Here is a 12607-nt window from a genome sequence, read left to right as displayed (position 1 = left end):
GTATCAAGAAAAAAAAAAAAAAGGAAACAAAGTCTTATAAATAGGGAGGGGTGGAGGGTGTGAAAGGAGGGCGGGGGAGTGGGGAAAAATAAGAACCAATATACATCACATACAGGTACAAATTTCCAATAACAAATATCTTCATATTACATATCTAAAATGTACCCAGTAAATTTAAAAAAAATTTTTTTTAAATCTGGCAGTCAGTGCAGCTCTACAGGGTCTCTGCCTACAGTAGGGTCGATCTTTGTCTGCATTACTGAACGTGCTCAACTATCCATTTTTTCAGGTCCTCCAGATCCACCTATTTTTCCTCTCATTTGTTCTATCAAAGGTTCAGGGAGTCCCCTTGGACCACCTTGTCTCCCTCCACCGGTCACCTTGTTCCATGCCATGGCCACCACGGAAGCCTCTTTGTCTTCACCAGGACCACCTCCAAACATTCCTCCAGGACAGCCGCAGTCCATGAAGCCACCTCTTCCTCCTCACATGCCACTAAGACTACCTCTGCTGCAATCATCACCTGGGGGTAGGAAGGGTGGTGGGAGGATCCCTTTGGGTTTGGGGGACATACACTCATTGCATTCTGTTCTTTAGGTGAAGTTCTGATTTCTATAACCAGATCAGGACACTGCCAATCTTCAGCTCACTACTGGACATTTCCTCCTCCAAAGGAGTTTCCTCAGGAACCCCAGAGCCCTCTCGGGGGGAATCCTCTTCTGTTTATTCCATGCCTTCCCATGTGACCCATAGGTCCCCCAGACCTCCTGGGCCACCTGGACCTTCTCGGAGCAGTGGTGGCATCCCTCTGCCCTCACGGGGTGGCATGCCATCTCAAGCCACTCCGCAGCAGCCTTGGCCATCAATGGATCTTCATAGGACACCATGGCATCAGCTTCAGGTTTCCTGTTTCCTTGTCCAGGCTGATGTGGATCGTAGGCTGCCCAGTTCTCTTGTTAATCTTAACAACCCCACATTGCTTAAAGAATTCTGCCAGATCACCACGTGTCATGTGTCATTTAACCTCTGTACATAAACTGCACTGTTGGCAGAGTCTTCATCAGGATCCATGGGAGGGATCAAGATCTGATCCTCCATCCACGGGTCCACCAGGCTTATTGAAGCCACCTCACTCTCCAGGACCCATTCTACCATATACTCCTCCCTGCCTACCTCAGCTCATGTCTCCATGAGCAAATCCCCCTCTTCCCTGGCCCGGTTATCAGGGCCACTCATGCTCTAGTTCTCTCCTCGTCTGGAAAACCCTCCAGACTCCTGCCCATAAATACCTACATTACTGGGGTGGCCCTGGTGCAGTGAACTCTTCCACCCATAGCCGCTGCTCTGTTGGCTCTATTGACTCGAAGCCTGGCTGCAGGAACCAGTCTGGGCTGGGTAACTAGTGGGAGGCTGCTGCACATAGCTGCTCTGCTGACCATAGCTATTCTGCTGTCCATAGTTGCTTGGCTGCCCATAGGTGTCCTGCTGAGAGTAACTGCTGTGAATATAACTAGTCGGCTGCATAAAGGAATAGCGGGTAAGAGAATAGGATGGAGGTGCGGTGACTGGCTGCATCAGAAGCTGGGGATAACTGGAATCACTCTGTCCATATACTAGGCTGCACTGGTTATAGCCCCCTGCATGAGACTGAGATTGATTAGTCTCAATAGGCTTATTACCATCCTGTGGCCTTCCAAATGCAATGGCTGATGGGTAAGCAGGCTGAGTGCTATGTGCAGACTGAGCTGCATAGGAAGCCTGGGTGATGGTGACCATAGCAGTGGTGGTGTCATAAACACTAGTGCTATATCCCTGAATGGGGTGGTTGTACTCCTGGGGGGCAGCTGGAGTAGTTTAACCAGTAGGCAACTGTCCGTGAGAAGCTGCATTTGCAGTCTGCCCATGAGTGGCAGTGGTCTGAGCCTGGGCAGAGCTGACATCAGTAGGCTGTCCATGGGTTCCATAGCTTTGTGGCCTGTATGCCTGGGTGGTCTGTGCATTTCCTTGAGTTGGCTGGTGGCATAAGCACTGTAGCCACTGTAGCAGCTTGGCTGTAGCCACAATCCAGGGATGCCACTCTCCTGCCACTCATCTACCAAAAGAAAAAACTCCTACTCTGCCAATTTTTCTGCTTCAAAAATGAAAGTGGGAAAAGATATCTTTAGATATCAACTCAAAGACTCTTACAGTAATCCATGATGAAATTGTTAAAAATAATTCAAAGAAACATAGGTACAAATACTGGAGTAATAATGAAATGCTAAAAGAATACTACAGAAATGTTTCTTATTTAGAAGGTAGAAAAAGAAAAATGAAAAACAGATGAAAGAGGATAACAAATGCGGCTGACCTAAATACAACCATATTGATAACTACATTGTTTATAAGTACACAAAAAGTTCCAATCAAAACATTTCTCAGACAAAGAAGTAAAAGCAGCAAGTAAATATATGAAAAAATGTTCCACATCACTGATCATTTGAGAGATGCAAATGAAAACAACACTGAGATTCCACCTCAACCCACAAAGAATGTCTGCTATCAATAAATCAATCAATAACAAATGTTGGTGGGGTTGTGGGGAGAAAGGAACCCTTCTCCATTGTTGGTGGGAGTGCAGACTGGTGCAACCACTATGGAAATCAATATGGAGATACCTCAAAGAGCTGGGATGAGAGGTTCCATTTGACCCACCATCCCTCTGCTGGGTATCTTTCCATAAGTATTAAAAGAATCATACCCCAGTGATATATGCACACCAATTTTTATAGAGGCACAGTTTGTAATAGCTAAAACTTGGAAACAGCCCATTTACCCATCAGCTGGAAAATGGATAAAGAAGATGTGGTTTTTCTATAAAATGGAATAGTACTCAGCCATAAAGAATGAGAAATTAGAGTCATTCATAGGAAAATGGATACATATTGAGGATATACTCCTAAGTGAAATAAATAAGTGACACATGTGTAAATACCAAATAGTTTCTCTGGTGTGAAAAACTATAATAGTACATAAGATCCTAATGAGATAATTGACTATGTGAAATAGGAAGAAAAGGGCTAAAGGTGTAGGGAAAGTGGGAAGGGTAGGGGAAAGGTAATAAGGGAAAAGAAAAAAATATGACAAAATGAAAAAATAGAAATAAAGTGTTTGTAAGTGGAGAGGGGAGGAGGGGGTGAAGGGAGGGCATGGACAAAGGGAAAAAAATGGGAATCAAGACCTGTCATGTAGAGGTACAAAATCCCAATAATGAATGTAATTGTACTGTATACCTAAAATGTACCAATAAACTCAATAAAAGAAAAAAACAGAAGTAAGCCAAACTAGATAAAAATTCAAGAACCAACTATATGCAGCCCACAGGAGATATACTTTTAAAACATAACCTTTAGAAATGTTAAATGAGAAAGAATAAAAGAGATGCCATGCACGTCAGGAGCACAAGCAAGCTAGAGTGGTGTGTTGCTCTGTCTCTTCACTGGTACAAAATATCTGATGCCTACGACTTAGAGGAGGACATATTTATTTTGGCCCACAAGTTTTGGTCCATGGTTGACTGGCTCTAAGGCAGAAACATCGCAGAGGAAGGGCACAGTGGAAGAAAGCTGCTCACCTCATGGCACCCAGGAAGCAGGAAATGGGCAGAGCTAGAGAAGAAGCAGTTAGGGATCAGATGCAGGCTCCAAGTTCAGGCTGCCATGAACCACTTCTGTGAACTGGGCCTGACCTCGCAATAGCCCACTCAGCTGTTAGTTTAGCACCCTCACACCCAGTCACCCACTCCACAGAGTCTCTTGGAGTAGTCGCCCTAACATCAAGATTAACGGGCCCAAGTGGCTGTACTGCTATAAAAAAAGACTTCAAGATTACTAGAGACATTGGAAGACACTTTATAGGGATAAACAGGTCAATAATCAAAGAAAGGTAACTATTATGAAGCTTATTGTATGTCTGCAATCATGCAGTATGAACATTATACTGTACGGGACACCTTGCTATCCTGCTGTGATATACCATATATATTTTACTAATACATTATCTGTAGTAATTTTTACAAACATATTTTTGCTTTCCCATCAGAACACAACTTCAAGGGACACGTGGCTTATTTTTTTTTCTGATGTGTGCATTTCTGTATTTCCAGCACCTCAAACAGTGGCCAGTGTATCAGAGCTACCTAGTCACTACTGGTTGAAAATGGGTGTGCGTGCCTCAGTAGATGAAAAGTGAGAGAGTAACAGAAGCTCTGTGCGTGTTATTCCTCTGCACTGTTTGCCTTTCCTTCCACATTCAGAGAAGCGGATCTGCCAGTTCACAGCTCAGTACCCATTCTCATCCCAGTCAAAATAATATGATTATTTGGCTGAATGAGATAGGAAATGACCAATAGCCACAACTAATGACACAGGCACTGGTTGAGGAGACAGAAGGACAGCTTCTCTGCAGAGCAAGCAAGAAGGAGCCAAAGGAATGAATGGCAGAAATATTTTTAATGATTTTTAATGAGATATGAAATGATACAGTTTGCTTTCCAGTCATTCTTTGATAGATCTCACACTCAACCTTCAAATCTTAACTGCCATTTAGTCAGACCAAGTTCTCCTTTCCTCCAAACCCACTTGTGGGGAAGTGATATGTCATGCTCAACAGATCCAAGAATTCAAATTCTTCATCTTTGAGGGAATAGGAGACTTCTAGGTAATATTACAGATCCTCTCTTAAAACAGGACAATTTGCATACATTTCTAGGGGGTTTGGATGACCCCACTTTGAAGATTCACAGGTTATGTAGTCTGGGGAAAATTTCTCCATTTCCCAGATGAAAATCCTAGGGTCCAAGAGGAAAAAAATATGTAATCTAAATTGATAAGAAACATCTATAGGCTGGCTCCACATCTCATATCAGGTCTAATGCTATTTTCCCTCCTTCATAATTATTTTGTTTTTCATAAGCAGACAAAATATTTTCAGCTATCTCTGATGAATAAGGTGTGTGACTCAGCCTGCTAATATCCAGTTTGAAGGGGAAACACATGAACAGGAAGTAATAAGATTAGAGTTTGTGCCTGAGAGGAATGCTGATTTAAATCTTGACCCTCTCCTTGGCTGTGTGATCATGAATGCATTACTGAACATTTCTGAGCTTCTGTTTTCTTTTCTGGAAATCGGATATTCAGACTCCTTACCTCATCTGGCTTTTGCCAAGATTAATAAAATAATTTTGTAAAGCATGCACTGTCATCAATAGTAGCCATATGACTTTTACAGCTTCACAGCAGTTTTAGAGATGGAAGTACAAAATATTCCAAGGAACAGCAGTGGCAATGGGATAAGCGTGCTGACAGCTACAGTAACAGCTATAGTCAATTCTGTAACATGAATGTAAGAGGAGGACCAAGCTTGAGGACTAACCTCATAAGATGCAGAGAGTGAATATTTCAAGCAGAAGAGGCAAGGGAATAAGCCTGCACAAACATCTGAAGGCTTTCCCCAGCAGGTATTTGCTTCTGACTCACCTGACTTCCCCATCACCAGCAGTCCATGGCTGCTCCAGCCTGCTCCAGAGCTGGCTCAGAGCAGACCCTTTCCCTGACACTGCTCATCATCGTGTCCAGAGGAAAGTCAACTGAGATATAGCACACCTAGTGGTGGGGAGTACAGTCTGAACCCCATGAGATGTGAAAGTGGGGAGCAGGGGCGCAGGCTGCTTTGGTAGAGTGGATCTGTAGAATGGACCATCCTGAGTCATGGAACTTGGAAGTGAAATGTTAGAGAACTACCAACCTTAACAATTTTAAAAAGAAATTATCTGGCAAGTTGAAACCCAGTTTTTCCAGCACCATATATTAAAGAGGCTATCTTTCCTCCAGTGAGGGACTTTGGCTCCTTTGTTGAAGATGAGGTGGCTGAGTGTGTCTAGACTTGTTTCTGCATCTTCTAATCTGCTCCACTGGTCCTCAGGTTTGTTTTTTCGCCAGTACCATGTTGTTTTATCACAGTATCCTTGTAGTATGGTTTCAAATTGGGGATTGTGATACCCCCTACCTTGTTTTTATTGCCTAGAATTGCTTTTGCTATTCTAGGTCTCTTCTTCCAAAGGAAGTTTTAGATTGTTTTCTCAAGGTCTATGAAGTGTGCTACTGGGATTTCAGTTGGGATTGCATTGAATCTATATAGAAGTTTTGGAAGAATGGCCATTTTCACTATGTTGATTCTTTCTACCCACGAACAAGGGGTGCTTTCCATTTTCTGATATCCTCTTCAATCTCTTTTTTCAGAGTGTTGTAGTTTTCAGAATAGAGGTCATTGATTTCTTTCATTAAGTGGATTCCTAGATAATTCAAATTTTTTGATGCTATTGTGAAAGGGATTATTTGTCCCACTTCTCTTTCAATGAGTCTGTTTATTGTATACAGAAAAGCTATTGATTTTTGTGTTGACCTTGTATCCAGCTAATTTGCTGAATTTTGTTATTAAGTGTAGAAGATTTTGGTGGAGTTCTTGGGGACTTCTAAACAGACTATCATGTCATCTGAAAATAATGACAATTTGACTTCTTCATTTCCTATCTTTATTCCTTTTATTTCTTTCTCTTGTCTAACTGCTGTGGCTAATGTTTCCAAAACTATATTGAACAGAAGTGGTGATAGTGGACATCCTTGTCTTGTTCCTGATTTTAGTGTAAAGGATTTCAGTTTGTGACCATTTAGTATGATATTGGCTGTTGGTTTTTCATAGATGGCTTTTATCAGATTGAGGTAGAGACCATCTATCCAATTTTTTGGAAGGTTTTTATCATAAATGTGGGTTGGATTTTCTCAAATGCTTTCTCTGCATCTACTGAAATGATCATATGGTTTTTGTCCTTGGCTCTATTAATATAGTATACTACCTTTATTGATTTACATATGTTGAAGCACCCCTATATTCCTGGGATGAAGCCCACTTGGTCAGGGTATATGATCTTCTTAGTGATCTCCTGCATTCTAACGGGGTTTCAACTTGCCAAAGTTTAAAACTATTTCTATATCTCTCTCCATGCACTAAACTAAAATCAAAATGGGTTAAAGATTTAAATATCAAAACAGAAACACTAAACTGGCTGGAAAAGAGGTTAGGTAGAACTCTTAAAGACATTGATGTAGGAAAAGATTTTAGGCACAAAACTTCAGTGGCCCGTGAACTAGCTCAAATAATCAACAAGTGGGATCTCTTCTAATTAAAAAGCTTCTGCACAGCAAGACAAATAGCCAACAGTGTGAAGATACAACCTACAATGTGGGAAAAAACTTTTTACTAGCTCTTCCTCAGGCAAAGGTCTACTATTTGGAATATATTTTTAAAATCAGCCCTCCCAAATTTAAAGACCCAATCCAAAAACAGGCATCTGAAATGAACAGACATTTCTCAAACAAAGAAGTAGAAATAGCAAATAATCATATGAAAAAATATTCAACATCACTAATCATTCGAGAGATGCCAATGAAAACAACACTGAGACTTCCCCTCACCCCAGAAAGAATGTCTGCTGTCATGAAATCAACCACTAACAAATGCTGGAGGGGCTGTGGGGAAAGAGGAACCCTGCTCCACTGCTAGTAGGAGTGCAGACTGATACAACCACTGTGGAAATCAGTGTGGAGATTTCTCAAAGAACTAGGATTGGAGGTTCCATTTGACCCAGCTATTCCCCTGCTGGGTATCTTCCCAAAAGAATTAAAACAATCATATCACAATGATATATGTGCACCCATGTTCATAGCAGCACAATTTGTGATAGCTAAAACTTGGAAGCAGCCCAATTGCCCATCAACAGGAGACTGGATAAAGGAAATGTGTTTTGGGTTTTTTTTATAAAATGGAGTACAACTCAGCTATAAAGAATGAGAAACTAGAGACATTTATAACTAAATGTATGCACATTGATGCGATATTCTTAAGTGAAATAAATAGGACACATATGTATAAATACTGAAGTTTCTCTAGTGTGAGAAACTGAAAGTGTAAAGAAGGACTAAATGGTATAATAGATAATGTGAAATAGGGAGAAAAGGTGCAAAGTGGAAGGGGAAATGGGAGGACTGGGGGAAAGAAAGATGGGAATGGAATTAACATGAGAAAAAGAAAAAAAATGGAAACAAAGTCTTTGTAGATAGGAAGGGGTAAAGGTGTTGAAGGGAGGGCAGGGGAATGAGGAAAATATAAGCACCAAGGTGGATTATGTAAAGGTGCAAATTTCCAATAATAAATTTCACTACATTGTACACCTTAAATGTACCAAATTAATTAAAAAATAAAAAAGGAATTCTCAGATGACAAAGGAATAAGCCAAGACCAGATAAAAATGGTCACAACTGAGTAAGAAGAAATTTAAAAAGTAGGTTAGCAAAAAAGGCAACCATCTTCACAGAGCATGGAAAAGGGAGTGGGAAGACAGAAAACACAAATGTCACTATAACTGTTCAGGACAGAGAAGGTTCTAAGTTCTGCAAAGGCTTTCTGGTGCACTTGGTGGGCGCATTTTTGCCTTAGTAATTAATATCTGTCAGATGGGGTCCTAATAAATAGTTACTAGAGTGGCCACAGGAATCATTCAGTGAAACAATGGCTGTGATGGTCTTAGTGCACGTCAGATGTCTGGTGCATGGTATATGCTCCCTGCACCTGCAGGGCCAGACCCTGCACAGAGGCTGAGAGCTCCGGGGTGGGGCCCCAGCAGGACCTGGTGCTGCCCCCATGGTAATAGCCCAGAGCCAGTCCTGAGTTTTACATGGAATATTTGTAAAGTACACCCCTATTTATTTCCTCCCACTTAATCCTTATAAATCCACAAGTGCAAAATGTCACAGTTTATGGTTGACAAAGCCAAACGCCAGACTCAACTTTATCTGAGGCATTTGGGGTCTCAATCTTATGCTGTTCCTCCCACAAAATCCTGCCTGAGGCACAGTCTCACCGCCTTCTTTGATCTCTCTTTCTCCCCCCTCTCCCCCCACCTTTACTGTGCAATCACTACTTCAGAGGGACATCATTTGAAAAATAATGTACTTAGTTTCCCTGCTTTTCATTCAGGATGTGTGTTTCCCTCGCAACTCTCCCTGTGTCCAACCCAGAACTTGGCTGTCTTTGGGCTGTTTCAGTCCCTGTTCTGAGCTCCATCTGCCCTGGCACAGAAGGCTGGGCCTGCCTCTCATTGTAACAAGGTTGCACCAATTAGCTGTGTTTGATTATGCATAGGGGAGAGAATGCAAATGATTGCAAGGCAGTATGCAAATGAGCACTACTCTGGCTTTCCAGGAGAACAAGCTTGCAATCCTGATATTAATAGCCATCTAAAGCACAGTATGTTTTCCAAAGGACAAGCATCAAGGTTTTTCTCTTTTTTCTGGAATAATAGTTACCTTCTATCAAATTCCAAGTTTATGACCCTTGACAAGCAGTCCACTGGTCCTAACACTATAATCCCTATAGAAATTTGTTTAAGGCAGTGGGGTTTTGAATAAGACAGCACAGACTTGAAAATCAAGCCACGTAAATTGCAGTGCAAATTCTTGTTCTTTGTTTGGGCAAGCTACATAAGCCAAGTCTTGAGTCTCCTCAGCTATATAGAGTGGGGTTAACCAACACGCTACCGAACTGTTGATGAGGACCAAATGAAATAACATCTCAGGTCCACAGAGGTACAGTAGGAGATAAGAGGCTGCTTGGCTCCCCCACTCTCACACTTCCCCGCTGAGGAGACAAACTGGCAAACAATGGCAAGTGGAGGGGCCACCTCCTGCTCCTCGCTTGTCTGTCTCTGCTTGTCATTCTGTTAAATGTGTCTTTCTGGTACACAGCTGTGAAGATGGCACACAGTTCACTCGTGTTTCAAAGGAACTCTAGGACTTCTCACAGTTCTCCATAAATTAAGAAGAAGGCTCTGTCATGCTCCTCACAGTACCATCCTCAGAAAAACAGCAGCTGTTCCTACACAGACTCTTCTATTGCCTACTCTAAAACTGCCCCTCAGGGCCCCTAGAAGGCCCAGGCCTCCCTACCATCCACTGACCCCTCTGTGACTGTGTTCCTTCCTTTACTGCTGCTTGGCTGATCTTCCTCCCTACACAGGCTGGAAGTTTCTCACCGGGCAGGACGACATTCAAATCGTCTTTGTGTCCTTTGCACAGAGAAGAGGACCTATATTAGTCACTTTCCATCCCTGAGACAAAATACCCAATGTCAGCAACTCATGGATTAGAGCTTTGCTTTGGCTCACACCTTCAGTGTGGTCAGTCCATGGTCAGCTGGTTTCAAGACAGAGGCAGCATGGAGGAAGGACCTGCCAGAGGAAATTTGCTCACATGATGGTGGAGAGGAAGCAGAGGTAGGTCAAAGACAAGAATACGCCCTTCCAGGTCACAAATCTGTGACCCGCCTCCAACCAGACCTCACCTCCTAACAGCACATTCGGCCGTGAACTTAGCAATGGATGAAACCCCTGAGAAGCGTAGCCACTCTATGGTCCAGTTGCCTTCCAAAACCCCAACCTCTGCATCAGACTCTTTGGGAGAACATTTTAGATCGAAATCATAACAGGATCCCACATGAAGCGTGGTGTGTAAGGGAGGAATGGGGAAGGAAGACTAGAAAGAACCATCATCATATATTTAGCTGGAACCAAGTAAAAATATACACACAGTTATCCACAAAACCCAGGTCAAAATCACGCTTAGACTCTGGAAACACAGGTAAATCCTGGCTTCAGTCCCTCACACCAGGTCTTTCTTCAGCACAGGAGGCTACAGGGACACAGATCTGCTTTTCTACAGAGATCTCACCCCTAGGTAGGCAGTGTTAGGACCAACGGTCTTCTATGGTGGACACTGAGTTCCGAGAGCAGTGTCACTGTTTCAGAGTTGAGCATCTGAATATACTACCCAGGCACCAAAGATTCACATACCATCACTGGAGCCTTGGAGCAGAACAAAATAAATGGCTATTATCTAAACTGCCTGGGGACAGGGCCATGGAGGATGCATGCACACACTCTCATTCACACACATTGCTATGGTTTATATCTAGATATGCCCCCAAAAGCCTCATGTACACATAGGCAGGGCTTTGTGGGAAGAGATGGTCACTGGGGTGTGGCCTAGAAGGTGCCTCTTCCTCTTGGGCTCCTCCCTTCCCCTTCTGCTTCCTGTCCACCACAAAGCGAGCAGATTTTCCTCCACTATTCCCCTCCAGAATGCCATCTTGCCTTGGAGCCAGAAGACGACAGACTGAAAATGTGAACTTAAATAAAACCTCTGCTCCTTTCAGTTGTGGGTGTTGGGTATTTTGTCCCAGAGAAAAGAAAGAGACTGAGACATGCACACACAAACAAATGAAGAGGCACACAGCTGGAGCTACTCACAGGCAACACACACCCAGGCTGAGATCTGTTTGCTTTCCCAACTTGTTCCAAATATGCAGCTCTGTATGGTAACTTAAAGCTACACTAACACAGGTAGAAAGGTGGCCCCATGGGGTGCCAGGCCCAGAGCAGGCCCTCCCAGGAGTCCACTCAGTAGTCAGTCTCCGAAGGACACCCTACTCTTGGCTCTGGGGAGGATCCTGTCTTTCTCTGAGAGGTGTTACACAAGCTGCAGAGTCAGAGATCGGTCTGTGGACAACAGGAAGGAGGTGTTTGTTCCTCCCCTGCACCTTCTCATGATAGCTGCTGGGACAGATTTTGTCAGTTTTCAGGTGAAGAAACTGAGAGGCATTATGGGCTGACACAGTGACACAGATATGTGGCCATGGCCAGAAATGAGACTACCACACAGCTTCGCGGGCTTTCCCTACAGAAGCTTGAGGGGACAGCATTGCCCTTTTGGGGGACAGACCTATGGTTGCCAGCAGGAAGCCCAGCAGGCATGGGAAATGGCAGGAGAAACTGAGGCAAAGGAAGGAGGGAGGAAAATAGAAAGGGAGGGAGAGGCAAAAGGAGAGAGGAAGGAAGGAAGATAGGAAGAGAGGGCAGAAAGGATGGAGGCAGAGAAAGGGGAGGTTGAAGAGAGAAGAAACAAGGAAAGGAAAAAGAGGAGGAAGGAGGGAGGGCTGCAATCCACCTTACAGGGAAGAGTGGGTTCTCCATGGAAACAGAAGTGCCTATCTGCCTTAGGATGCCACCAAAGAGGAAAATTATAAATCACTTTCCAGGCAGGAGGCAGGACGATTGCCCTGGCTTTGACAGCTGAATTTGAAAAACACTACTATCAATCTCCGCGGATCCTGGGCTCCCACCTATGCCAGGTGCTGTGGGGGCTATTCAAAAAAATAGTCAGCCTCAGATATACTATTTCATCTTACACATTCCTTTAGACAAACAGTATGCAAGAAACATTTTGCTTCCTCCTCCATTCTCAACTACAAAGAAGATAAGAAGGGACAGATGAAGAGGAAGGGGAGAGTCCAGCAGAGATCTGAGCAAAGCTTACTACCTGCCATGACACCATGGGATATTCTTCCAGGCACAGGTGACAGAAACTCAGCAGTCCCTGGGCTCAGCAGTGGGGCCTGAGATGGTTTCTCAAGCACTGTCCCTCTCATCTGGGAATAAGAGCCAATTTACCCACAGTCT

The 12607-nt window shown here is 43.4% G+C and overlaps 1 pseudogene; it reads right to left on the bottom strand.

Annotated features, from left to right (window-relative positions):
- Positions 1 to 269: 269 nt before the first annotated feature.
- Positions 270 to 5529, bottom strand: LOC104875401 (annotated as a pseudogene).
- Positions 5530 to 12607: the final 7078 nt, after the last annotated feature.

This window comes from Fukomys damarensis, unplaced genomic scaffold, assembly GCF_012274545.1.
Source record: "Fukomys damarensis isolate Sample0158 unplaced genomic scaffold, DMR_v1.0_HiC HiC_scaffold_5, whole genome shotgun sequence".
NCBI classification, from domain to species: domain Eukaryota; kingdom Metazoa; phylum Chordata; class Mammalia; order Rodentia; family Bathyergidae; genus Fukomys; species Fukomys damarensis.
This window is presented reverse-complemented; position numbering and strand designations above follow the sequence as displayed.